At 38.6% G+C, this 25,426-nt stretch overlaps 1 protein-coding gene across 5 annotated transcripts in view; it reads right to left on the bottom strand.

Annotated features, from left to right (window-relative positions):
- The window catches only part of LOC134543009 (Ig-like and fibronectin type-III domain-containing protein 1), a 547,890-nt gene that overhangs the window by 470,231 nt on the left and 52,233 nt on the right, over positions 1-25,426 (bottom strand). For 4 of the 5 annotated variants that reach the window (XM_063387678.1, XM_063387680.1, XM_063387681.1 and 1 more), the window contains exon 2: positions 20,125-20,179. The exons of the other annotated variant lie outside the window; for it this stretch is intronic. The gene's annotated coding sequence lies outside the window, so the exon portion shown is untranslated. The remainder of the gene's footprint in view (positions 1-20,124; positions 20,180-25,426) is intronic. 5 annotated transcript variants of the gene reach the window in all.

The following is a 25,426-nucleotide window of genomic DNA, read 5'->3' on the forward strand; positions in this document are numbered from 1 at the left end:
ATAAGTGTAAGCCAGCCTGGTAGCACCGAGCGACGTGCGCCTGATGATGCACCGCGCGCTAGCCAGGTCGCCGGGCCGTCTAATGCCACTGACGTCACGCACTCCCACGGCAGGTGTGCCAACTGCTGCGCGTTTGGACATTTAACCGCAGCTTGCTCTAGCACTCGTGTGGATCTCCATAGGCGTAAATGCTTTAGGTGCAAGGGAATCGGGCATTACCGCCGGGATTGTCCGGGAAACTGACCTTGACGGGCCGGAAACTTGGTCGTCTCCGTCGGAAGTTTCGCAAATCCAAGTCTAAATATTTTTTACATTTTGTGGAAACTTTAATTCAAGGACAGTCTTTCTCCGCCTTGGTGGACTCCGGGGCTACTTGTTCGCTTATTAGCGATAGCCTGTTTGATCGTTTGTGTATCCGGTCCCCGTATTTAGCGAGTAAAGTCTCTCACAACTGTGAAGCTAAGGTTTTCACCGCCAACGGGGAAGTTTTGAGTGCCTCTAAGTCGGTCGTCTTACACTTGAAAATCGCGGGTTTGTCCTGGGATTGGGTATTTACTGTGGTGCCTGGTCTCTCTTATGATTTGATATTGGGTTTAGATTTCCTGGGCGGCACCCGCTGCGTCTTCGACGCGTGTGCGTGTGAGTTACGCTTTGGATTTGCCCCCAACTTAAGGGTATTGCTTACCTCTGAGAACGTAAAGCCGATTGTCATGGCTTGTCACGAGCCCACTGTTAGTGATAGGGAGAAAGCTTTAGCGGAGTTGATAACGTTGTATCCAGACGTAATCACTAAGGCCATAGGTAGATGCGATGTGCTTCCGTATCGCCTTTATTTGAAGGACGAAACGCCTGTCAGATCTAAGTATCACAAAGTGTCGCCTCCTAAGTTGCAGGCAATGAGAGAAATTATTAACAGGTTGTTGAATGCCGGGGTTATATCGCCGTCTACCTCGGATTACAGTACTCCCACATTTTTGGTTTCAAAAAAAAACACCTCTGAGTTTAGGATGGTGCATAATTATAGGCCCCTTAATGAACAGTTAGTGGATGACATTTTCCCTCTCCCTACTGTTGAAAGCGCGCTACAGCATTTAGGGAAAGCAAAATTTTACTCAGTTCTTGATCTCAATGCCAGTTTTCATCAATGTTTGATGGATCCTGCCTCTCGTAAGTACACAGCCTTTTCGACTCCCTGGGGGCACTTCGAATATAATCGCGTGCCTATGGGCGTGTCGTTTGGAAGTCAGGCGCTGAGCCATGTGCTTGACCATGTGCTCAGTGACCTAAAGTTCAAATTCGTCTTTAATTACATTGACGACATTGTTATTTATAGCGCGACGTTTGAGGAGCACTTACTGCACCTCAAGGAGGTTTTAGAGCGCTTAAGGACCGCCCACTTAACCGTCAATCCAAACAAAATTGACTTAGCTAAAGGCCATGTTAAATTTTTAGGTTTCATAATTTCTGAAGGGAACTTGGTCATGGATCCAGATAAGATATTCCCCATTGTTAATTTTCCCCGACCCAAGAGCCTTAAAGGGGTACAACGCTTTCTGGGCATGATCGGATACTTCGCCCGTTTTGTACAAGATTTTGCCGTTATTGCAGCCCCGCTTAACCACCTGCGTAAAAAAAAATGTCGGATTTTCCTGGGGTGAGGTACAGGAAAAGGCTTTCAACACCCTTAAATCCTTAATAGCTTCTCCTCCTGTTCTTGTCCTCCCGGATTTTGATCGGCGATTTACTCTTCAGGTAGATGCCTCCTCCATTGCTCTAGGCGCGGTGCTAGGGCATATGGAAGACGGTAGGTTACGCCCCATCGCCTTTGCTAGCCGCGCTCTCTTGGAGTCGGAGAAGCGGCTAGGCACATACGAGAAGGAGGCCCTCGCCTGCCTATTCGGCGTCGAAAAATTTCAGTCTTATCTTGATTGTCAGCAATTTGATCTTTTTACTGACAATCGGGCATTGTCTTGGCTCTTCAACCACCCACACCAGCTGGGGAAGCTGGGTCGTTGGGTTCTTCGTCTTTCCAAATTTAATTTTCAGCTGCATCACATTAAGGGCGCTGATAATGTGGTTGCCGACGCTCTCTCTCGCATGTATAACACTGATGAATTCGAGGCCGTGGAAAACCCTTCTGAGCTTGAGCCTGAGCCTGTTCACGTTAATGTCGTTAAAGTGTTCCCTGATTCTTATTTCAGTATACGTGATTGCCAGGCACAGGATCCCTTTTGTGACTTGGCGGCTAATGAAAATGTTCCGTACGTTGAGGAAAATGGCGTAATTTTCTTTACAGGCAAATCTGGCCATGCCCGCAAGGCCCTGGTGCCGGCTAAATTACGTCCCATGGTATTGAGTTATTACCATGCGTCCTTGATAGGTGGCCACCTTGGCATAGAAAAAACCTTCAAGCGAATTTCAGCTCATCTTGCGTGGCCCGAGTTAAAGGCCGACGTAAGAAATTTTATCCGCTCCTGTCACGACTGTCAGGTGTCAAAGCCCCCTCAGAACACCAGAGTGGGGCTGTATGGTGCAGACGCCCCCGTCGCCCCCTGGCATGTAGTACATATGGACATTTTCGGCCCCCTCACCCGGTCCCGCAAGGGTAATAATTGTATTTTGGTTCTCCTAGACATATTCACTAAATTTGTCATTTTGATACCTTTAAAGAACATGAAGGCCACCACGATAGTCAAATCACTGAGGGATTGTGTTTGGAAACTGTTCGGCGCTCCCGCCATGTTAGTGACCGATAATGCTAAATATTTTCAGTCCACGGTCTATAAAAACATGTGTCTGGAATGGGCTGTGAAACCGATTTTCAGCAGTGCTTACTATCCTAAGGGTAACCAATCTGAACGCCTAAATAAGGTCCTTAAGGCCACTCTCATTTCCTTTTACCGTGATGATCAAACGTTGGACACAGATATAGATTTTATTAACGTTGGATTAAATTCTGCTCATCACTCGGCCTCTGGATTTCCGCCCTCGATTCCTTTCTTAGGTAGGGAAATTACCCACCCGCTTCTTAATCAGTGGGGCCTCCCTTCTTGTGAGACCGTACTCGACAGCGCCTCCCTAGACGCCGTTCTCGATACTGTGTCGTGTAACTTGCGTAAGGCCCGCGAGGTTGTGGCAGCTACGTTTAATAAGACGCGCACTGAGCATGGTTTTAGTGTAGGTAACAAGGTTTTATGCCGGAGCTTTGTTCTCCCCTCCCGCATTGATAACCTTAATGTAAAATTGTTACCGCCGTATTATGGCCCCTTTGAGATCATAAGATTTCTGGGTCCTAATACGGCGTTGCTCAGATGTTCTTCGAATAAGAAGAAATACAAAAAATGCCACGTTAGTCATTTGAAATTGTACTGCTCTGCATAGCATCCTTTAGTATAGTTTATGTGATGGCTGTAAATTTTCTTTTTACCTTTAGAAACTGGTACGTTGAAGCACTTTTGTCTTTCGTCATAGTAACATGATTTAGATTGAAAGTTTGTTAATATATATTTAAATTAATATTTGTATAGCCTGTTGTATAGCCTTAATTCTTTTGGTGCACACTTTATTCAAAAAAAAAAAAAAAAAAACTGCCTGGGTTCGGTTGTTTCCTCGTTGTTTTTCGTGTGTTTTAGCCATACTGCATTGACACCGGCATCCCCTCCCTCCTTGCCCGTCCTCTGGCGTGCGTGCGAGCTTCAGTGCGAGTCAAGCTGTTTACCCGTCATCGCCTACAGCTGACTTCTGCTCGTCCGACTTCGCTTGTTGCGGAGTCAACCCGTCCGTCGGCTGAATGTGTGATTCGTCTCGTCCCGCCCCCGCCGGAGCGACCCACTCCCTGGACTACACGGCTGTCTTTGGCCTTGACATCTATCTGCGGCTTCACGGCAATCTCATTGCCGTCCCTTCGACAGTCAACATGGGGCAGGGCCCGCCCCAGCTGACGTCATCGAAGAGGATAGCTGCCTTCCTTGTTCCCGGCGTGCTGTAGTCATGACCAGCACCCCGGCGAGCTCGAAGATCTTCAGGCCGACTCGCAGAGACAAATCTCCTTGTCATAAGGACGCCTCTCGCCAAACCATGGTGGCGTTCGAGGCGTCCCTCGAATTGACTTGCCTTATGATCGCCCGACCTCATGGGCCGAAACGTCCGCTTCAGTCAGACAGACTTACTGCTCACCACCTTGCCGACAGAGATTCGTCAACGCTTCACTATGCTGGCCGCCTAATCGTAATGAGCAATCTTCATGTGACTACCCTATGCTCACCCCACTGAAAGGGCTGAATCTGCAAGATCCGCCTTCTGCTGTGCCAATCGTCCCGCCCGACGTCAGGGCGTTCCGGCCCAGCTGTCACGATTTTCCTCTGGGCGGCATAAGTATCAACGTACCGAGAAGGCGCCCGGGCTGCCGCATCCCCAGGCGCAGAGACCTGTGACGCTTGGGCGAGGCGCAGAGATAGACGCCGTCGACGACTTACGCCACCGCCTGCCGTCGGCCCGCAAGCTGGTTGCTGGTAGCTGGTCGCAGGACGCTGTTGCTGGTTGCCGACCTCCAGTTGCTGGTCGCTGCTCGCTGGTCGCTGTTTGCTGCAGTCAAGAATGTGCTACCATCCTGTCATAAACTTTCGCCTTCGAGTGTGTGACACGAAGATGAGAGAAAATAAACTGTTTAAGGCCCGTATCATGGACACTTTTTAACTCGTTATTTAAAACTTGCTATTTACTGGTGAACTTTAGGGATCGTTCCGGAAAGGTTTAAACTTTTTTTAAGGGGGGGAAGTTGAAGCGGGTGTATCTTCAGAGTTCGTACATGCGCCTTCCTTCCACCCCTCTTCTCACGTCATTATACTCCTCTCCTACCCCCTCCCTCTCGCCAATAATTTCTTTACAGGTGAATTCTCATGTGTCTGGTGTGCGGTGCGCCGTTACACCAAGTTTGTAGTCTCTTGCGAATTCCGTATCCCAAGGGGCTGCAATAGAAAATTTCTTTTCAGGTCATCTCTCCAATTGTGTGCAATTAGTATTTTTTGCAAACATTTAAGAGCAAACTTCTATAACACGTTGCTAATTAAGAGTTAATCATCGTGTAATTATACAAAAATTGAATACCGTAATTAATTATCTGTCTCATTATTTTTCATATATTTTCTTTTCTTTTTGTTTGCACCCAAGTAGAGCACAAGAAAATGAGATATCAGCTTCACTTTATAAATTTTCTACTCAGTAAGATAGAGAAGGAAATAAAACTGAGGAGACCTGGACACGACTTTTTAAGAGAATTCTAATTTATCGAGCGAAGCATGTCACACGAATTAAAAGCATTTATTCTACAAGTAATGTTTTTTATAATATCCTGGAAATGGAAAGAAATCTGGTATTTTACTTTTCACTGTCTGAAGATGGCATCATTTTTTCTTCCCTCGAATTTCTTAGTAATCAAACAATACGAAAGGTATAATTATAAAATCGTATTCGGAGTTTAATTAATCAAAATGATAATTGGTCAACATTTCTAAGAAAGCAGACAAATTAGTAATATGGAACTATAAATTCAAATCACAACGTTAGAATGATTTTACATGACTATTTTTCTAAAACAGAGATATATTTCATAAATTAAAGCATACTCTTTATTTGTTTTATGCCTTTGTTACACTATAACTCGCATTATACGCCAAAATAAATTATAGTTGTTTAAGTGTGATATGACGATGTATTCTAATGATTTATTAGGAAATTGCAGGTCAATAAAAAACTAAACGTTCTACGAAGAGCTTTAAAATTAATTCAACACAAATGGTATTTTCTGGTAGGCATAAATTCACGACTCTACCTAAATCAACCAAAAACTACGTTTTAAGGGGGCGGTGTCCTAAATTATTTTGCTCCTAATATTTAATGGTTTTTGGAAATGATTTTCAATAAATTCATAATATATTCATGTTTAATTGTTTATCAAATGATTTTTCTACTAAACAAGCACCTATTAATGGTTTTTATGAACTTAAAGGCAATTTTTGAATGTTAGTCCTAGCATGTACTAAAAGCATTATACGTGGTATAAAGTTTTTAATTAACCTTTAGTACGTAGCCATAGACTTAGAACGCTTTGATTTTTGGATGTTATTCAGTAAATCAATATCAGGTTTATATGGTTTTGGGGGAAACCTAAATTTAATTTATTTATTAATGATAAACTAAAAAAAAAAGTTCTAAGACGAAGTGCCAAAACCCGAAATATTGTAAGCAAAATAGTTAAGGATAATTTCTCCTTAAGAGTGAAAATTTAGCGTATTATTACAATACAATTATATAATTTTAATGCTGTATGCTTTAATCAAGTTTATTCCTCTTAAATACAGTTGGTATTCATCTGAGTTGCCATATTTCCTAATAACAAGACATTATAAGTTTGATTTTTAGATACGAAAATTAATATTCAACAGTCTGGATCGGTTAGCATTAAAATATAAAATCGAATCGCTTTCGGACATTTTCATTAGTAAAAACATAAGTTAGCAAAAGATTTTTATGGAATGGTTTGTTTTATATTTATTATTATTTCAGTTGCTTAACAGCTTAGATACAAGGAATAACAAAATTTAAAAAAAAAATGTTAACATAATTTTGCCAGTAAGATGACGCGATGCTTAAAGTTATTAATTGATGTTTTGTAATTATGTGCCTCTTAAGTGCAGCAAAATGTTTTCAAAAAATAAACCATTATGTTAAGCATCTGCAACTACGTAAGCAAACTGAACATCGAGCATCACATTTTCAAAACAAAATGTATTTCCCGTTTGAATTAACAAATAAATGCATTCATTAAATGTATTAAATAACAATAACTTAAAAATGAACAAGTATATTATAAGTAACAGTTTGCAGCAGCGAAGACGCAAGTCAACAGGCGACAATAATTATAAAAAAAACCTAATATAGTAGGTTACTAATTTAACTTCAGTAGGCATGTACATCCATTAATGCAATTTAAATCGGTGGTACGGTTATAAACTAAGTTGTATCTAGGAATTCAGGATAGAATCATTGAAGATCAATTTTACTCCTCGTAATTTTTTTCCCCTCCATTTGTCCTGCACTGTCATTTGTGTTCAAAAATTATCTCAACGCATCGCGATTGTAAAAATGATATGGGCTAGAACGTGGTCACAGTTATTTCTCTGCTTCAATCAAAAATCATCGAATTGCCACGAATACTGGACAGACGGTCCACACAGAGAGCAAAATTATATGGAGATTGGCGGATCAATGATTAGGAAATGTCTCGTCCCGATATAGATTCGCCATTTCTCTTTGAATAATTTCTGGGGGCTTAATGGCTTTGTATTGTCACGTCTGGTGGACGGGTGGGGAGCGGTCTATTTCCAACCTTCCCATTTTTTTTCTGTCCTTTCGCTCGTTCTCCTTCTCTCTCTCTCTCTCTCTCTCTCTACTTTTAATCTGCATTCCCCGTCTCTGTCTTCTACCCGCCACGCAGTCTGCGCCGTCTGGCCGGACTCAATGAGTGAGCTCAGTAAACCGGCAAGCGTCCAATTACGGTAATTGATTGATTCGTGCCCGGTTCTCCCTATTTTCCTGATAGAATTGGCTGTTTTCTGGACTGATTCGCTTTCCTCCGGGTGTCGGAGACGCCAGAGGCGGACAGCCCTGCGGGGTCGAGGGGAGAAGGGGGTTGATTTGAAATTCAAACGATGGATTAAAGAGGACAGTGCGGTCGTCCAGCCCGTTTTACACGATGCAAAACTTCCAGCAAGCGTGTTCGCGCGATGGGCGCGCATTCGTCCCGCCCCTGTTGCAGTGTTCCCGCAACCGACCGCATTCCTGCATGGAATAATGAAGCAACGCCTTATGTGTGTGCCTCTTCCAACGGGAGCGGTAGAGCACCCAGGACAAAACGTGGCGTTACGTTAAAAACTCGGCGAACGGGGGAGAGATTGAAACAGCTTTATTGCCATAGCAATATTTTTTTATAGTTTGATATAGAAAAATTGCCATAGTTAAAGAATATATCAAACATAAAAAGGTTTTCAAAGGTAATATACTGTAGTTATTCCCCAATATTTATTCAATACAAAATACCGAACGACTTCACAGGCAAAACTATTTGTAGATATAATGAACATCACTCCATAGTTTTAAGTCTGTAGGAAATATACTTGAAAAACAGGAAATTTGTAATCTTTAACGCCCCCACAACTTGTCTCGGTAGCTAATTTTTTTTGTAAAATCCTTTCTTAGTGAATGTATACCTAGCAAAAGATATACACGTGGCAAATTTCAAGTCTGTAGGTCTTATAGTTCCTTGAGAATTCGTGATGAGTGAGTCATTGAGTGGTATTTTGCTTCATACAAATTTTACTACACCTTTTCACATCTATAGGCATGGAATTGCAAAAAATCTCTCCTTAAAGCTCCTCTAAGGTACTTAAGGAATATTTCCTCCAAATATCATGCTTATAGATCCACTAGTTTAAGCTGTGTGTTGTCTGTCTGTCAGTCAGTCAGTGTTAGAGTTGTATTAAGCATATGCCTAAATGAGGTCTAATGCTAAAAATATAAGTGACAAAAAATTGTGATGGACAAAAAACGGTTGAAACAACGGCGGCACCTTTCTGTTTTCTACCCCTCCCCCTGAAGATGTATCGTAAACATCACATAAAATGTCACGAGCGCCTGTCTACTGTTTCAACTCTTGTTTGGTAGCACTTATCTTGCAGACAATCAATTGTACACTGCATGACATACGTGAATTGGAATTGTCTCTCTGCAACGTATGGAATTTTTTTTTGCGTACGTCGTTTATTTTGGCTTTGTTTTCAGCAAAATTGCAAAAGGCTAAAGATGAGGAAGGAAGAAAATTATTCTTTCTTTTCCAACTTTTGAATAGCTATCAACTGTTGTAAGACAACTTAAGCTTTTATACTAATAATGAGACTGTTCAAATTAAAAATATGTGCACTGGATGTAATTATGAAAAAAAGTATTGTCATTTACTATTTATATTATTTGGAACACAAAAATATCGTTTTTAAAATTTTGTCTGTTCGTCTGTTTTTTCCAGCGTCAATTGAAAACTATTAACAGATTTTAATGAAACTCTTTTCATTAATAAGGTATTTGGCTAACTTAAAAACTAGGCTGATATAATTACAATATTCCGCCGCTAAGGGGGCGAAAAAGGGGTAAATATATTTTCAAGAGAGTTTATTATATCACAGAATCTAATGAAACAAAAGAAAAATATTGGGTACCAATAATAAAAAAATACGATTACAACCAACCACAATTTTAACATTTGGCGAAATTCCACCCCTAAGGGCGATAAAATATGGTTTTAAAACAAAAAAATTAACATTTTAGATTCTGTTAGAAATAGAGGTAAGAAACTAAGAAAAAGGATCTTTCATGTAGATTAAGTGCTGTATTTTTTTTTTTTCATTTAACCAATTTAGTATTTTTAATAGGTGAAAATGGGGTAATTTTTTTTAAGAAAATCATATCTTCATAGCAAATAAACCTGGATGTAATGAACTAAGCATGAATAACTTAAATATTTAATTACGTATGGTAATTTTACTATTTTTCGAAATACACTTGAAGAAGTTTATAAACACAACTTTCTACCACTAATATTCACAAAAACATTTTTTTAATGATATGGACCAGTATTCTATATCAATCACTAACCTATAAGATTTTAAAGTATGTATATTATATTTATTTGTACGTATATTTTTTTTGTATGTAGCCATTTTTCATGCTGTGAAAATTTCGTTGCATGGTAAGCGTGCATCGTAAAAATTTACGCTCATCATTTTTTCATAACGCGCCTAAAGAAGTATAACTTCAAAACCATAAAACATTTTTCCATGTTTTCAATTAAAACCACATTTTTTTTTAATGGTTGGTTGTTTTCAATCCAATATCTATTTTTTTTAATGTGTCATATGTTTTCAGTTTTTTTTGACGTGACAACGTCTAATAAATCGATGAACGCCAGATGAACGCACGAAAAAGTGTCCCGTCACGCACATTGTCCTGTAACGCTGTGTCCCGTTACGCTCATTTTACGCTTGCGCCTCATCTATCTCTATTCCACTCGATTGGAACAACCATCGATTTGATTTTTCGAGGCACATTAAACTTGAAACACTCCCATTCGTTTCCTACTTTTCCTATCATCGTCCTATCCTTAACAGAATAACACAGATTGGAAGAAAATAAGTAGCAACCATGTATAAAAGTTATAGTTAAAATAATCTCTTCATTAAAGTAATAAACAAATTTGAATTAATGAGTGCAAATAAAAGTAAATTTATCAATTAAATAGTAGATTTCATTTCACTCCTTCTTTGTATCCATACAAAATAGTGGTAACTGAATAAAAGTGATTCAATTTTATTCATAAAAGTATGCAATCATTTCATCAATGTTTTGTTATGACGTTGTCACGTTAAACTTTCGTCCGTAAACCGACTTTACAGACAACCAATTTTTTTTTTGTTTAAGTGATATTCTATTCGTAGGCATGAATGATGTTCAGACAAGCTAGCGGCTCGTGTGGCTGGAGTCGGGAGTGTTTGCATAGTGAGGGCCGGGCCGGCATTAAAACGGCGCGTGGCCCGTGCCAGCAAGAAACTGCGGCCGTTATCCCAGACCACATCCCTGTTGGGGGGGGGGGGGGGGGGGGAGTCCTCATAGCCGCAGTCACGTCTTCCAGCTGGCGGCTCTCCAGCAGAGATGTCAGAAGCCCCCCCCCCCCCTTCACCCCCCCCCCCCACGAGTCATCCCAGTACCCGCCACAGACGTGTAAAATCTAACCACTCGGCAACGAGCAAATCCATGTGTACTCGTGTCACAAAATACACTTAAAATACGAAACTCTCGGAAACGAAATGTAACGTAGAATTCTCTGAGATAATAATACAGAGCGTGATATATGTATGCAAAATGTGTTTTCAACTACATTTCTTGACGCTAATCACACGTAGTAGTTTACGCACCCGCCACTAGAATCGCTGCCGTGGAAGCTACGACTATCGAATAATTCGATTTGCAGACCGTAATTTTAAACTACATAAAAAACTGTTCGGATAATAGAGAAAAATACTTGAAAAGATATCAAACCCCTGCTTTAGACCTAATTATAAACAAGGAAATTTATTTAAATACTGCTCATCTTAAAATTCATTAAACAGCTAATACTTTAACGTCTCCCCTTGTGCGAACTTTTTTCCTTGCCATCCGACACAGATGGCAGCACCGTGTTTACACATTTCCGTTCCATGCGACTTCCGTTCCACTCACGAAATTACTTCTACCAAATGCCGAGTACTGAGAGCCAAGATGTTACACATAAAAAAAACTGGTACTCTCATACACTTATTACTGCTATGGAATTGTGTTCTATGGATATAGTAGATGCTATAGCCGTGGTACGCTCATACACTTATTACTTCTATGGAATTGTGTTCTATGGATATAGTAGATGCTATAGCCGTGGTACTCTCATACACTTATTACTGCTATGGAATTGTGTTCTATGGATATAGTAGATACTATAGCTGTGGTATTCTCATACACTTATTACTGCTATGGAATTGTATTCTATGGATATAGTAGATGCTATAGCCGTGGTACTCTCATACACTTATTACTGCTATGGAATTGTGTTCTATGGATATAGTAGATGCTATAACCGTGGTACTCTCATACACTTATTACTGCTATGGAATTGTATTCTATGGATATAGTAGATGCTATAGCCGTGGTACTCTCATACACTTATTACTGCTATGGAATTGTGTTCTATGGATATAGTAGATGCTATAGCCGTGGTACTCTCATACACTTATTACTTCTATGGAATTGTGTTCTATGGATATAGTAGATGCTATAGCTGTGGTATTCTCATACACTTATTACTGCTATGGAATTGTGTTCTATGGATATAGTAGATGCTATAGCCGTGGTACTCTCATACACTTATTACTGCTATGGAATTGTGTTCTATGGATATAGTAGATGCTATAGCCGTGGTACTCTCATACACTTATTACTGCTATGGAATTGTGTTCTATGGATATAGTAGATGCTATAGCCGTGGTACTCTCATACACTTATTACTTCTATGGAATTGTGTTCTATGGATATAGTAGATGCTATAGCCGTGGTACTCTCATACACTTATTACTTCTATGGAATTGTGTTCTATGGATATAGTAGATGCTATAGCCGTGGTACTCTCATACACTTATTACTGCTATGGAATTGTATTCTATGGATATAGTAGATGCTATAGCCGTGGTACTCTCATACACTTATTACTTCTATGGAATTGTGTTCTATGGATATAGTAGATGCTATAGCCGTGGTACTCTCATACACTTATTACTGCTATGGAATTGTGTTCTATGGATATAGTAGATGCTATAGCCGTGGTACTCTCATACACTTATTACTGCTATGGAATTGTATTCTATGGATATAGTAGATGCTATAGCCGTGGTACTCTCATACACTTATTACTGCTATGGAATTGTGTTCTATGGATATAGTAGATGCTATAGCCGTGGTACGCTCATACACTTATTACTTCTATGGAATTGTGTTCTATGGATATAGTAGATGCTATAGCCGTGGTACTCTCATACACTTATTACTGCTATGGAATTGTGTTCTATGGATATAGTAGATACTATAGCCGTGGTATTCTCATACACTTATTACTGCTATGGAATTGTATTCTATGGATATAGTAGATGCTATAGCCGTGGTACTCTCATACACTTATTACTTCTATGGAATTGTGTTCTATGGATATAGTAGATGCTATAGCCGTGGTACTCTCATACACTTATTACTGCTATGGAATTGTGTTCTATGGATATAGTAGATGCTATAGCCGTGGTACTCTCATACACTTATTACTGCTATGGAATTGTATTCTATGGATATAGTAGATGCTATAGCCGTGGTACTCTCATACACTTATTACTGCTATGGAATTGTGTTCTATGGATATAGTAGATGCTATAGCCGTGGTACTCTCATACACTTATTACTGCTATGGAATTGTGTTCTATTGATATAGTAGATGCTATATCCGTGGTACTCTCATACACTTATTACTGCTATGGAATTGTGTTCTATGGATATAGTAGATGCTATAGCCGTGGTACTCTCATACACTTATTACTGCTATGGCATTGTGTTCTATGAATATAGTAGATGCTATAGCCGTGGTACTCTCATACACTTATTACTGCTATGGCATTGTGTTCTTTGGATATAGTAGATGCTATAGCCGTGGTACTCTCATTCATTTATTACTGCTATGGAATTGTGTTCTATGGATATAGTAGATTCTATAGCCGTGGTACTCTCATACACTTATTACTTCTATGGAATTGTGTTCTATGGATATAGTAGATGCTATAGCCGTGGTACTCTCATACACTTATTACTGCTATGGAATTGTGTTCTATGGATATAGTAGATGCTATAGCCGAGTTACAGTAGTCCGTCACCACCGTGCGTCCGACATGACGTGACCAACAGCCAATGAGATGGTCCGAAAAATATAATCTGTCCGTACGTAAAATTTTTGGTAACTGGTAACTTCATACTTTTCGAACGAACAAACGGATGAAATAACCTAAAACTTCCAAATGTCTGCAAGATTTTGGCGTGTAAAAAATTATTGTATTAGAAGCAGGATTTAAGTTTGTTTCATTGCTGAACAGTTTCCATGATGATTTTAGATACATTTGGACACACAGCGCTGCATTTTTTTGCTAACCTGGAAACTGGGGAAAATTTTCTCTTAAAAAAAATAATTTGAATTCAATTACAATTTCGAAGAAAGAAAAAAAAAGTTTACACAAATGCAACCCATGTAAGTGTGCGCTTAATTGTTTAGTTTTAACGTTCAATCAAATTATTAGAAGAAAAAAAATTTTATCGTTCAAATGGATATTTCCTAGTGTGAAGTTTCACTTCTTGTGCGCGTGACAGTTACGCACGCAATTTTTTATTTATTTATTTAACATTGCTGGCCGCGAAAATGCTGAAGGGTTTAATTGAGCAGCTGGGTCATTCCGGCTTGAGATTAATTTTTTTAAATATTTTTATTTAAGCCATAGCCCTTATTGCCAGATGCCAAACGAACCCCTCTACCTATTTTTTTTTCCCTTATGCCTCACTCTTTGTTAATGAAATAAAGCGGTCAGTAATTACTCGAGAAGGGAGAGGAGGTAGGTGGATGACGGGGGGGGGGGGGGGTCAGGATAGAGTCTTAGGCTAGGGGAGGGGAGGGATTTACGCTGCGATCGACGGCCGCTGCAGCTTGCGCGGACTCCAGACCAACCTCACCCCCCTCCCCCCCCCCCCCCCCCCCCCCCCCCGTATTAGTCGGTTTATATGGCTCGTAGGATGGGCCAACAAAAATTTTATAGACTACAAAAAGCTTAAAAATAAAGGCGAATGGAAAAAGAACTAATATAAAATATCTGCTAACGTTTTGATTTTACTCGTTACCAATAACCATACGGGGTTTGATAAAATAAAACTTTAATTTTTACATGTAATGTACACGAATGCAAAATAAATTATGCATTTTACGTTTCTTGCTGTTGATAAAGGGGAAGTGGGGTGTTATACAGTATTTTTTTTAATATAACAGAAAATTCATGTAAAATTACAGATATTTGTAAATTTGTACGTTTACCTTAAAACAACTGTATCGCTACCAAAAAGAGTTCTGGTATTCTTACATCGAGCATTTATGATGTGTTGTCCCAGTAGCTCAAATAGTTTAATTTTTGTTTGTAAACCGTTCCCTGAATGCTTTCCAGTATGAACTCCGTACATTAATAAGCGTAATAAAACGAAATAAAGTCTAAATAATTAATATTTTATTATCTTTTCTACAGTTTAAAAAAATTATGCTTGAATAAAACAGAATTTAAATTTGTATATTTATGCTTCGATTTTCGTAGGAAATAATCAGTATTATCTCCAAAAACGTAGGGTATTTCATATATGCAAAAATAACCATAGCCACGTGTTGTACAAATATTCAATATATGTATTGTGGTATCCCAAAGATTTCTTAGCAACTGGTTTCCAAAGGAATCTTTTAAAAGAATTTACAGAAAAAGTTTTTTTTTTTTTTACAAAATTTCTGCCCTGCTGAAGGAAAGCCTAGATACGTTCCTGCTTTAGCTGGGTTTAACTACTCGTCGATGACGAAGTAAGTCATTAACCACCCCAGCCGCATATGCCAGGAGAGATTTTTTTTTTCCTTCGGGAAATCATGAAACACCACAAATCATGATGGCCGAACGAGGGATATAACGCGGCGGAGTGCAGCGTGTTACCACTGCATCGCTGTCCAGCTCTGACCCGTGCCCGTGGTTATCAGCAATAACGACCAATGTACTGTTCATTCGTCATCTGGCCACGTTTCCACTCAGTGACGAAATACTATTTCCCCTGCGCCCATTGTACTAGCGCTGGCATGTTTATTTTGGAAAAAAATATTTTTTCTACGACATTATTTTTTTTTACATCTCTTAAACGACAAGTAAATTACCATGACGGATACACACAACACCATAGTTGATGGAAACTGCGGGGGGAGGGGGGTATTCCAGTACACAAGTGGTGTTACGAAAGTTTACTGGTTACTGCGAATGGAATACAGAGGTAGTTAATTTCCAACTTCGGAGATACTACGACGATGTTCCGAGATGTTACTGTTTGTTCAGTTGGAGTTACTAAAATTTTCTGTTTTTTTTTTTTATTATTGAAAAGCTTACCTGCATTGCACCTAGAGATATTTTCCTGTAAAAAAAAATATTTATTTGGTCTTGAAAATCGTTTTGTTGCAGTAACTAAACGTAGTATTAGGCTTTTTCTTCGAGTCAAGAACCAATTTTCCTAGGCTAAGGGTTTTCTTGTCTTTTTTTCTCGTAAGATTACAGTAGTAACAGAAATTAAATAAGACATTTTTATGTGTATTATTTACTTTAGATATGCCATACATTTTTATGAAATAAATTTCTTAAATTTAGAAGTTGTAGTACCTACAAAATTACGTTAATACTTACTGGAATAAAACAATTAAATTTTAACACTGACATAACAATCCGTGTTTAGAATGGTGAAACCATTTTACAATAAAAATATGTAAGGTATTTCTTTTTATAGCATTTGAATTTATTGGTCTTATTGCTGTATGAAAGGGAATTTTTTGGGTCAGTTTTTAAAATATGTCCAAAAGACTAGGAGCGCAAGTCTGTGGGATTCTCAAGAGGGTCCCGCACGTGGTTTCCAACCGACACAAGTCATCTCTATGCTTGTAAGATGCATACTGCCCATATTTTGGCCTATATGCATGCAATAAGCAGAACACTTTATAATAGACAGTAAGTTTACCATTAAAACAAAGTTTTGACGTTTAAATCTATCCACCCCGTTTCAGAGTTACTATTGTGCAAGCGCCATCGGGGTCCCTCATGAAATAAACCAGCGGTTCCGATTTTATTTTCAGGCCAGGGAACTCTATGATCGACTTTTCTTTTGGCGGAACACCAACTCATTCAAAGGAGTTTATATGACACTCGTCCTGACTCACGGAACCCCTGTGACCCTGACACGATACCCCAAGGTTCTGCGGAACACCTTTTGGTAACCGCTGCGATAGACGATGAGCAGTCAGTCACAGAGGTACTACTGGACGTCTTCCTCAGATGTAGTCCACCTTGCAAAGTTGCATGAAAATTGACGCTTGCTGAAACAGACTGAAAGTTAAGGTATTTGAATTCTAGCCTACAGCAAAATGAAACTGTGAATTTTTCATTTGTATAGATAGACACAGAGGGAGATAAAGATCTAACGCCGAAAAATATGACTTTTTAATAGTTTCAATACCTTTTGTCCATATTTTCAACCAGTCTTTTCTTGGGGCATATATTGAGACTATCTTAGCGTTGTATGTGAAAGCTTGGATATCGACCATCTGTATACCCAGGTGGTCTGCCAGGTACATATAAATATGATGAAACAATTTCAAGACTTTATTAGACTAGTTCAATAAAATATTGTTTTTTGGTTTTTAACGAGTGGTTTGAAAAAATTTAAATACCCAAAATTAAACATGAGGAATTGTAATACCAAAATTTTTCAACAATTATCAAGAAAGTGCCGATTTTTATGCAAGCAAACTAAACTTTTTCAGAGATAATTTTCCACATAATTCATCTGGAAAGTCTCCAACAATGTGTATTTAACGTGGCAATGTACAAATTTTGCGGGGCATTTGGAAAAAAAAAACTTAAGTCAGCAAAAAGGCTGCAGAAATTTGAAGCTTCTTAACTTCCAACACCAATGCTGCTTATTCAGGTGTTTTTTCGTGACAATCCTGACCAGTCCTTCAGTTTCCCCTACTTTGAGGGTTCCTGTGACTTGTAGACGACCTGTGTATTGCGACGTCGGCCACGGGCGGTCGTCGTGAGAAGGCAGGGGGGGGGGAGTATGGCCTCGACCCACGGGCGACCTCCGGAGCCTCCCAGAGCTCGGCCTCCTCTTGTCGGTTTCCGAGCGGCTGGTCACGAGTCCTCCCCCGCGCCCGCCGCAAAGCGCCCGCTGCCGTCCGCGCGATTCCATTACGATAGCGCGACGCGCCTCGCATTCACTCCCCTTCACCCCTCCCGCGGCCCTGATGCTCCCGCCCCTGCCCCCCCCCCCTTCCCCTCCCGCAACGTCGCCGCGTGACGTCCTCCGTCCGCCCGACCTCTGTCAGCGAGCGCGCAGCAGCTTCGCAGCTTAGTCAAAAGTCATTTAACATAAAAGTCAAAACCTAACACACATCAGTCAAGACAGGAGGTTATGGGTGGCAGGACGCGACCTGGCACTCCTAAAGGGTCGCGGAGTTCGATGCCAAGTTGCGGCATTCGGGCCACGCGGCCCACACGGGCGATGATGTTATCCCCCTTGTCAGTCAGACGAAAGTCTGCTTGGGGGGGAGGGGGTTGCTTCATTAAGCACTTAATACTGACCCCCCCCCCCCCCCCTCCTGGACACCATTGGTTCCGTACTGCTAGGAACCTTCAGGTTGAACCACGCAGTTCCCTTTATTCCCGGCCAGATGCCGCCAGTTCATTCGGTGGCTGCTGACTTGTGAGTCGTCTCGACTGGTCTGCCTGCGATTCGATATTCCTTTAGTTGACGGTTCATCATTGGCCCAGCAGGGCCGTAGCCAGCATTTCGTGACTTTACTTGTAAGTATTTTTTATATTGGAATTTTTTGAAATTTTAAAAAGACAATGTCACACCTAAATATCCAACATTTAAATATAGAAGTTTTAAGTAATGATTTTGCTTGAGAAAATAATGTAGTGTATTTTATATTACATTTATTTTTTAATTAATTGTTTTAATACTTTTGTCTTAAGTCAATTGTTTAATATCTTAAGACAAGTCATGGAAACATAATATACTAACGTTAATAAATACATGAAACATATAATTCAAGTTTATATGAAACACATACTTACATGTGTGCAAACTATCATGAAATATATACTGTACTTGTTAGCACAGTTTCTGCAGTTTCCGTGTATGAGTGCTGTAAAATGGAGAAAATAAATTAATGTTACTCACTAAGGATTACAATAGTATTTCCTGAATTATACCTTTGTAATCTTATGTTTGCGAATTGCTGTTGTTTTCTAGTTCTGGTTTCGCGTGATGTTTACCTTTATATTCCGGAAGGACCTCCGCCCTCGCCACATCCCTGGGCCCAGAGTCGTCCCGATTTACAGTGAACCAATAGCGAAAGCAGCTTAAAGGTGCAACTGTTTGAATTTCAGACTATCGAGGAATGAATCCGAGAATTCTTCCGGTCTCTGCGTACTACCATTGAATATGTATCCATATACATATTCAATGGTACTACTCGTGGCGTGTGGAGCAGAGCTACCCGAGCGATGGGCGAACCTGTGTGCTCGGTCGTTTACGTAGTTTCCCGTCTTGTCTTGACGGCCTGACGACTTTATGCGTGCAACGACCTCGTATGCAGAGAGAGAGAGAGAGAGAGAGTCAAGACGGTATGTAATAACGTTGTGGGGCGATAAGTCACTCGTTATTACAGACCTGAAAATTTCTCAAAATTATTTGGAGAGAGAGAGAGGCTGGACTGCATACCGTTTATACTCTTTAACCACGTTTTCATTGGAATATAGTTGTTTTAACACGTCTTTAAGGATCTAAATGAATTTGAAATTTAATAAAAAAATATTATTTGGGACGTTTTAATAGTTCGCTTTGTTGTCTCCAGTGTTTTTAAATTTTAAATTTAAATTTTATTTCAAGCTTTTTAAACTTTAGTATTATTAATAATATTAATATCAATTTACACGTAACGATCGACGCGCTATCCCCACATTAGCACAAATAGTTACCCACTTAAGCGCTTACAACATTTCCTTAGTAATTTTAAGTGAAAATTGAACTTTTTGTGGCATCTATAATCCTATAATTTTTGATAAATCGTCATTATAAGAGGCTAGTATTATTGAGTTGTCACATTTTAAACTACTTAGGCTACATAAGCAAGGAAGCGATTGGGGCTACACCAGCACGCGCTTCAAGTACACTATTAGTAAAAAAAGTAGTTATATTTTTTCGGTCCTTTCTCAGACACTGAGAAGGAGAAACAATATGTTCGCATGGAAGGAAGTTTGTGAATTTACTGCATTCCTGGAAGTTTTTCGAACAATTTTCGTCGTATTGAAAAGAGAAAAACAGTCATTAGTGCGAACCTTTGATATCTTTAGTATCTTAGATATATTTAGTGTTATAAAAATAATATTTTCAATTTGATTTATGAAATCCTGAATTCAAATCCAAATAATTATTAATTATGCACTTAAATTGAAATAACATAAATAAAACATCAATCACATATCAAAATTAAATAGTTAACCGCAACCCTAAGATATGTATACTGGGGCAGGAAATATGTAATTTACATGTGTACTTAACGTTAGTAATAATAACCTTTAAGAAAAAAATATATTTGTCGTCTTGGAAGGTAGTTACCTGTGACTGGACTTGTACTTTCCACTTCTAAGCGAAAATGTTGATATTTATGAACCTGCAACAAACGAATTTTCTCAGGTTAAAAAAAAAATATATAAATTGCCTTGCTTCTTGTAAACTAAAATGTTAGTGAGATAAGTCATCCTCTAAAACTAAACACCTCACTTTAGGTGTGCTTTACTTATGCACTCCACGACGAATGTGCACCTGTACAAAGTAAATGTAATGGGGAGAAAAATTAAACATTAGCACTTCATGCCACATATCTAACAATAATGGAGTTAGTAATTGTCAAGAGATGGCGTGCTGTGACGTTGTCACAGTCACTTTCCATCTCACCTCTGACATGTTGCAACGCCCGAAGCATCGTGGGAATGTAGAAACACCACGTCATATGTTAAAATCTAGGTATAAATTAGAATTACCTTCGTTAAACACAGTCACTGCTGTGAAATATTGTTTTAAACTGTCTCCACAATACGAACACTACACAGAAAAAAAAATTCTTTGTTTTTACAAAAGATTCCTTTGGAAACCTGTTGCGAAGAAATATTCTGTAATACAAGAAAATTATTGTAACTTTGTACAACACGTGCTTATTTTTGCATGTATGTAATACGTTTTTCTCGATAATACTGGGTATTTCTACAAACATTGGCGCTTAATTTAATATTTAAATTGATGTTTCGTTCAAACGTTATTTTTTTAATCATGGAAAATATAATCGTATATTAACAATTTGATTTTTTTAATTTATTTTTATTAATGTGCGTATTTAATTCTGGAAAACTATTCAGGGAACTGTTTACGTATTTTAACTAAGGTACCGGTGGGTAATGAGGCCTAGCTAAGGGAAATTTAAAATAAAATCAAAAATATCATAGTAAATCGACATATTTTATTACTAATCAGTCTTGTAGAATATTGGAAACAACATTTAAACTTAAAATGGCGCCATCTGTCATAAACAAAAACAAAAATAAACATTTAAAAAACCTCTGCTAGTAGGCCTTATTTTACTATGGCAGGATAATAAGGCCTATGATTTTAACTGACAAAATAATCTAATAACACGTTAAAGCTTTTACTTGAGATCAATAATAATGTAAATGCAGTTATTTTACGTGCAATACTTATAACAAACATATACATTTCTTCGCCTAATAGCCATCAGGTCAGTCAAAAGCATCAACATCTTCCTCTGATACACCGACACACTCCTCGTGATATCATTTGGCGCATTCTCTGCATTGTCTCATGTCAGCCATTCTGTCCTCCTCACAGGCATAGCAGTACCATCTTTTTTGAGTTGGAGAAGCACAGATATTATCCCTTTCACTAGAGCATCTTCCTTTTCTTCGTTCAGGATGGCTGTTCGACATAATTTTTTTTTTTAAGCTGTCGCTCTGGTGATGGTTCTTCTAAGGGCCGTTGTACCTCTCTGCAGCTTTATATCTGCTTTGGATACCCGTTTGTACTGCTCTAACAGCTGACACCAAGTTTTCTTCAGACCATAATGCCCGTTTGGAAGACATTGTTGTCGTTTACACTGAAAACAAAGTAAAAAGAAACAAAATAAAGCACAGTAAATAAATCATTAATGTATTATTTACATTAGTAATACATTTAATATTGGTATAGCAGTAATTGAAAAACAAAAAGGGGTGACCAAATCTTGAAGGCCTTTAATATCCGTCAGCCACGTAGTACTTAATTAAAAAAAAAAAAAACAGTATTTATACTGTAATACTAAATTCAAACTTTAAGCGTCACAAGAACGTGAATTTGTAAATAAATGGAGCAGAGGTTCACTTAATCAACTGTGAAATAAGTAAAAATACTTACGATTGTTTGCCACGGATTGTTGTCGTGTCGTGTCGTGCCTCCCTGCACGAAGGCCGGCTCAGCTCTGGCCACGGTGTCACTCAGACGACTCCACCGCATGTCATCCGTGTGTGCGCGTGTCGGCTGAGCTGATTTCTGTTGCGTAGGACCTTACTAGCCGACAGGCTTTGTTACCCGTGGGTACTTATTGTAAGGGCCAGTGGCGTAGCTAGGATTTGTGTATGGGGGGTGTTAAGAAGCATGCACCACCCCCCCCCCCCCCCCCGCCGTATTAAAGCGGGGTGGTCCAGGGGTCCTCCCCCGGGAAAATTAGGATTTTAAGGTGTATAATAGTTGCTATTTTAGCAGTTTTCGGTTCTTAAATTTAAATAATGTAATGGTAAAATTTTTATTAATTTTAATATGAAATATGTTTGAGTGATGAATAAGAAAATAATTAAAGATTTGGTGCTTAAGGAGGGGGGGGGGGGGTTCGAACCCCTAACCCCCCCCCCCCCCTCCCCTAGCTACGTCCCTGGTAAGGGCTCCGCCTACCCGGTCACACATACGGTGTACAGAGTTTCAGGAAAAACAACGCGAATACAAAACTACTCAAGATATCCGAGTGGGGTCTGTTTACGAAAAGCATTTAAGAGTTCGCTGAGGGCCGAAAAGTACTCTTGATTTCGCATTAAGTTTTTAAACTGTATTTTTAGAAGAGTTAAAATGGTTAAAACGTATGTTTTCAGAGTAAATTTTAGGCGTAAAACAACCAGTACAGGTTCTTGAAAGCACTTAAGGGACTTGCATTACACCTTTATCATAATTTCTCCGCCATATAATGTTAAAGTCACCGCTCAAATTTTACAGCTATCCTGTGAAGACGATAAGAATGCGCGCCAGTTCAGAGCCTTGCGCTTAGAGGCGATACCGCGCTAGAAGCACCAACGGGCGTCGCGCTTATCATCCCGCCTCACTAACACACATATACCCCTGACGAGGCGGGCCACTTAAGGTACTGCGACAACGCAAAGCATAAATGTCCGGGTAAGAAACCGAACCCAGTATCACTGTAAACACTATTTTGTAGTGATACACTTGTTTTCACGTTAACGTATAAATGTATAATTTTACATAAATATTTCTGTACCAGTTACAAAAATAAAAATTAAAAAATAGAAAAAAAGTTTAGAAAACATGGACAATCAGTTGGACAATGTTCGGCTTCACCCTGCTTGTTAAGAAATCAATATTCCTAAGAGGTATTGAGAACCAATTTACACAAACACCAATACATAATACATTTTTGGTACAGTTTTTGAATAAGAAATCTCTCGAAATGCGATTAACTGTACACATTAATAAGAATAATAAAACATCATTACGTCCAATTATTAAATATTCGATTATCTTTTCCATGATTTAAAAAAATATGCTTAAATAAAACATCAATTAAATATATTATGTACCAAAATTTCGTAATTAGTGCTCAGCATTATCTAGAAGGAAAAAAAAATATTTCATACATGCAAAAATAACCATAGCCATGTGCTGTACAATGATACAATATATTTCTTGTAGTATTACAAAATAATTTATGGCAAATGGTTTCCAAAGGAATCTTTTGTAGAAGTACAGAAGTTTTTTGCTGTGCCCTAAGGTAGGAAGAATAATCTCATTGCAGAATTACGCTGGGGGTCATAGAGTCAGATAAATTAGCATTCCGCATAAAACATTGGATCTCAGCAAGAACGGTTATACCTACGCAATGGAAACGCCGGTGTTCATTGGCTGATAAAGGGCCACTATCACTTTCTATGTCTAGAGAAGAAGATAAAAATTTACCTCCGGTTAACTAGTAGCGAGCGGTCTATGAGATCGTCCTGCTGGTACGAAGATGATAACGAAGTAAATAAATCACACTTTCTTCATAGTTCGGGCACTTTTGTGCCTGCGATGAACTCAGCTGTGAAATCGTATGGATTATACTATCCACTTTATAAAGACCCTCCCTGCACGTATTAGTTTTAAATGAGATTACCGAGGAGCAAAAAAGGAAGAGAAATATGTACAGATTTTTTATTCCTCAAAAACCTTTCGACTTTTCCCGCTGGTTTTCTGCTTGTCTGTTCGCACCTCCAGGACAAAGCACTGAAAACAATGTTGCAATTTAAAATTAATGTTAACTTGATTTTCCCAGTGTTTTGTCATGATACAGTTAATTAGTTTTGAGAGAAATATTAGTGAAAGAAAGTCAGTTTCAATTTCCCCGTGAATGCGATGGTCTGACGCAAACTTCTGGAATGAATTTTAAAATGGGATTAATAACTTCCTTCACGTTTCTTTTGTTTCTTGTATGACCAAGAGGCATAAAACCTAATTAAAGTGCACAATAACATTATCAAGTACAATTTCACGTTACGAAGGTAAGTTTTAGTTTAGGGCAAAAAAAATTTAACGCAGCGGCGTTGAAAGCATTATGCTACAAAATAACTTGTTTAAGGTTTATTAAGTATTTAAAACATATCCCAGCTTGACAAATATATTACAATTGAGTACATGCTTAAAGTATTTATTCTTTAACCTCTGGATTTGCGTTTTTCGATATTAACTAATACTTAATATCGCTTAGATATAAAAATATCTTTAATTGCATTTTTCAGTGGTAATTTAGGGCTTGGAAGTTTTGTCTTGTTTTGAATGGTTTAAATCAATGGCAAATTTGTTAACACTAAGAGCAGTATTTTACTTTCTAAACAAAGATATTGTAAAAAATTTATTTTGTTTTACAAAAGACTTAACAGAAGGAAGATAAATTGCAACATAAATCCGGTCACCAGCATTTTATTTGATGAAATAAACCAAGTGAAAATCATTGAAAATTTTTACGGTAGAATTAAATACGTTAGTTTTTGTATCCTGCAAAAGTTTAACTATTTCATTGTATTTTATATTATTTGTAATTAATAAAATGCCTATCTTTATTGTATTTATACGATAACAAATAAAAACAAATCAAAACATTACACCTTAGATTCATTAATTTACATCTAAACGAAATATTAAACATTTAAAACATAATTTCATTGGGTTTTAAAGATGCAATTAAATACAGAAAGCTGGAATTCACATAAGGCCACATATTCAGACGGCCCGATTCAATGTCCGAATTTCCTAACACTAAAAAACTTTTACAGAATTAGTCAAGAGTTATGTCTCCGACCAATACTTTTTTTTTAGACCAGAACTGATAAAAACAGATTGCTATTCAGCAAAAAAATTAAAAATACCATAAAATTAAAATACGTTTTAAAGAACTAAGTATTTTTTTTTTGTTATATCTGTCGTCGAAAATAATTCCCAACCTTCGCACCCATGAGCACGTGTTTGTCCAGATCATTACAGACCTGGATACCTCGCTGTCGAGGCTCCGTCCAGGCCGGTAGCTGTGCCCGCCAGACCTGGGATATCTCCAGAC

Source organism: Bacillus rossius, assembly GCF_032445375.1.
Source record: "Bacillus rossius redtenbacheri isolate Brsri chromosome 9 unlocalized genomic scaffold, Brsri_v3 Brsri_v3_scf9_2, whole genome shotgun sequence".
Taxonomy (NCBI): Eukaryota; Metazoa; Arthropoda; class Insecta; order Phasmatodea; family Bacillidae; genus Bacillus; species Bacillus rossius.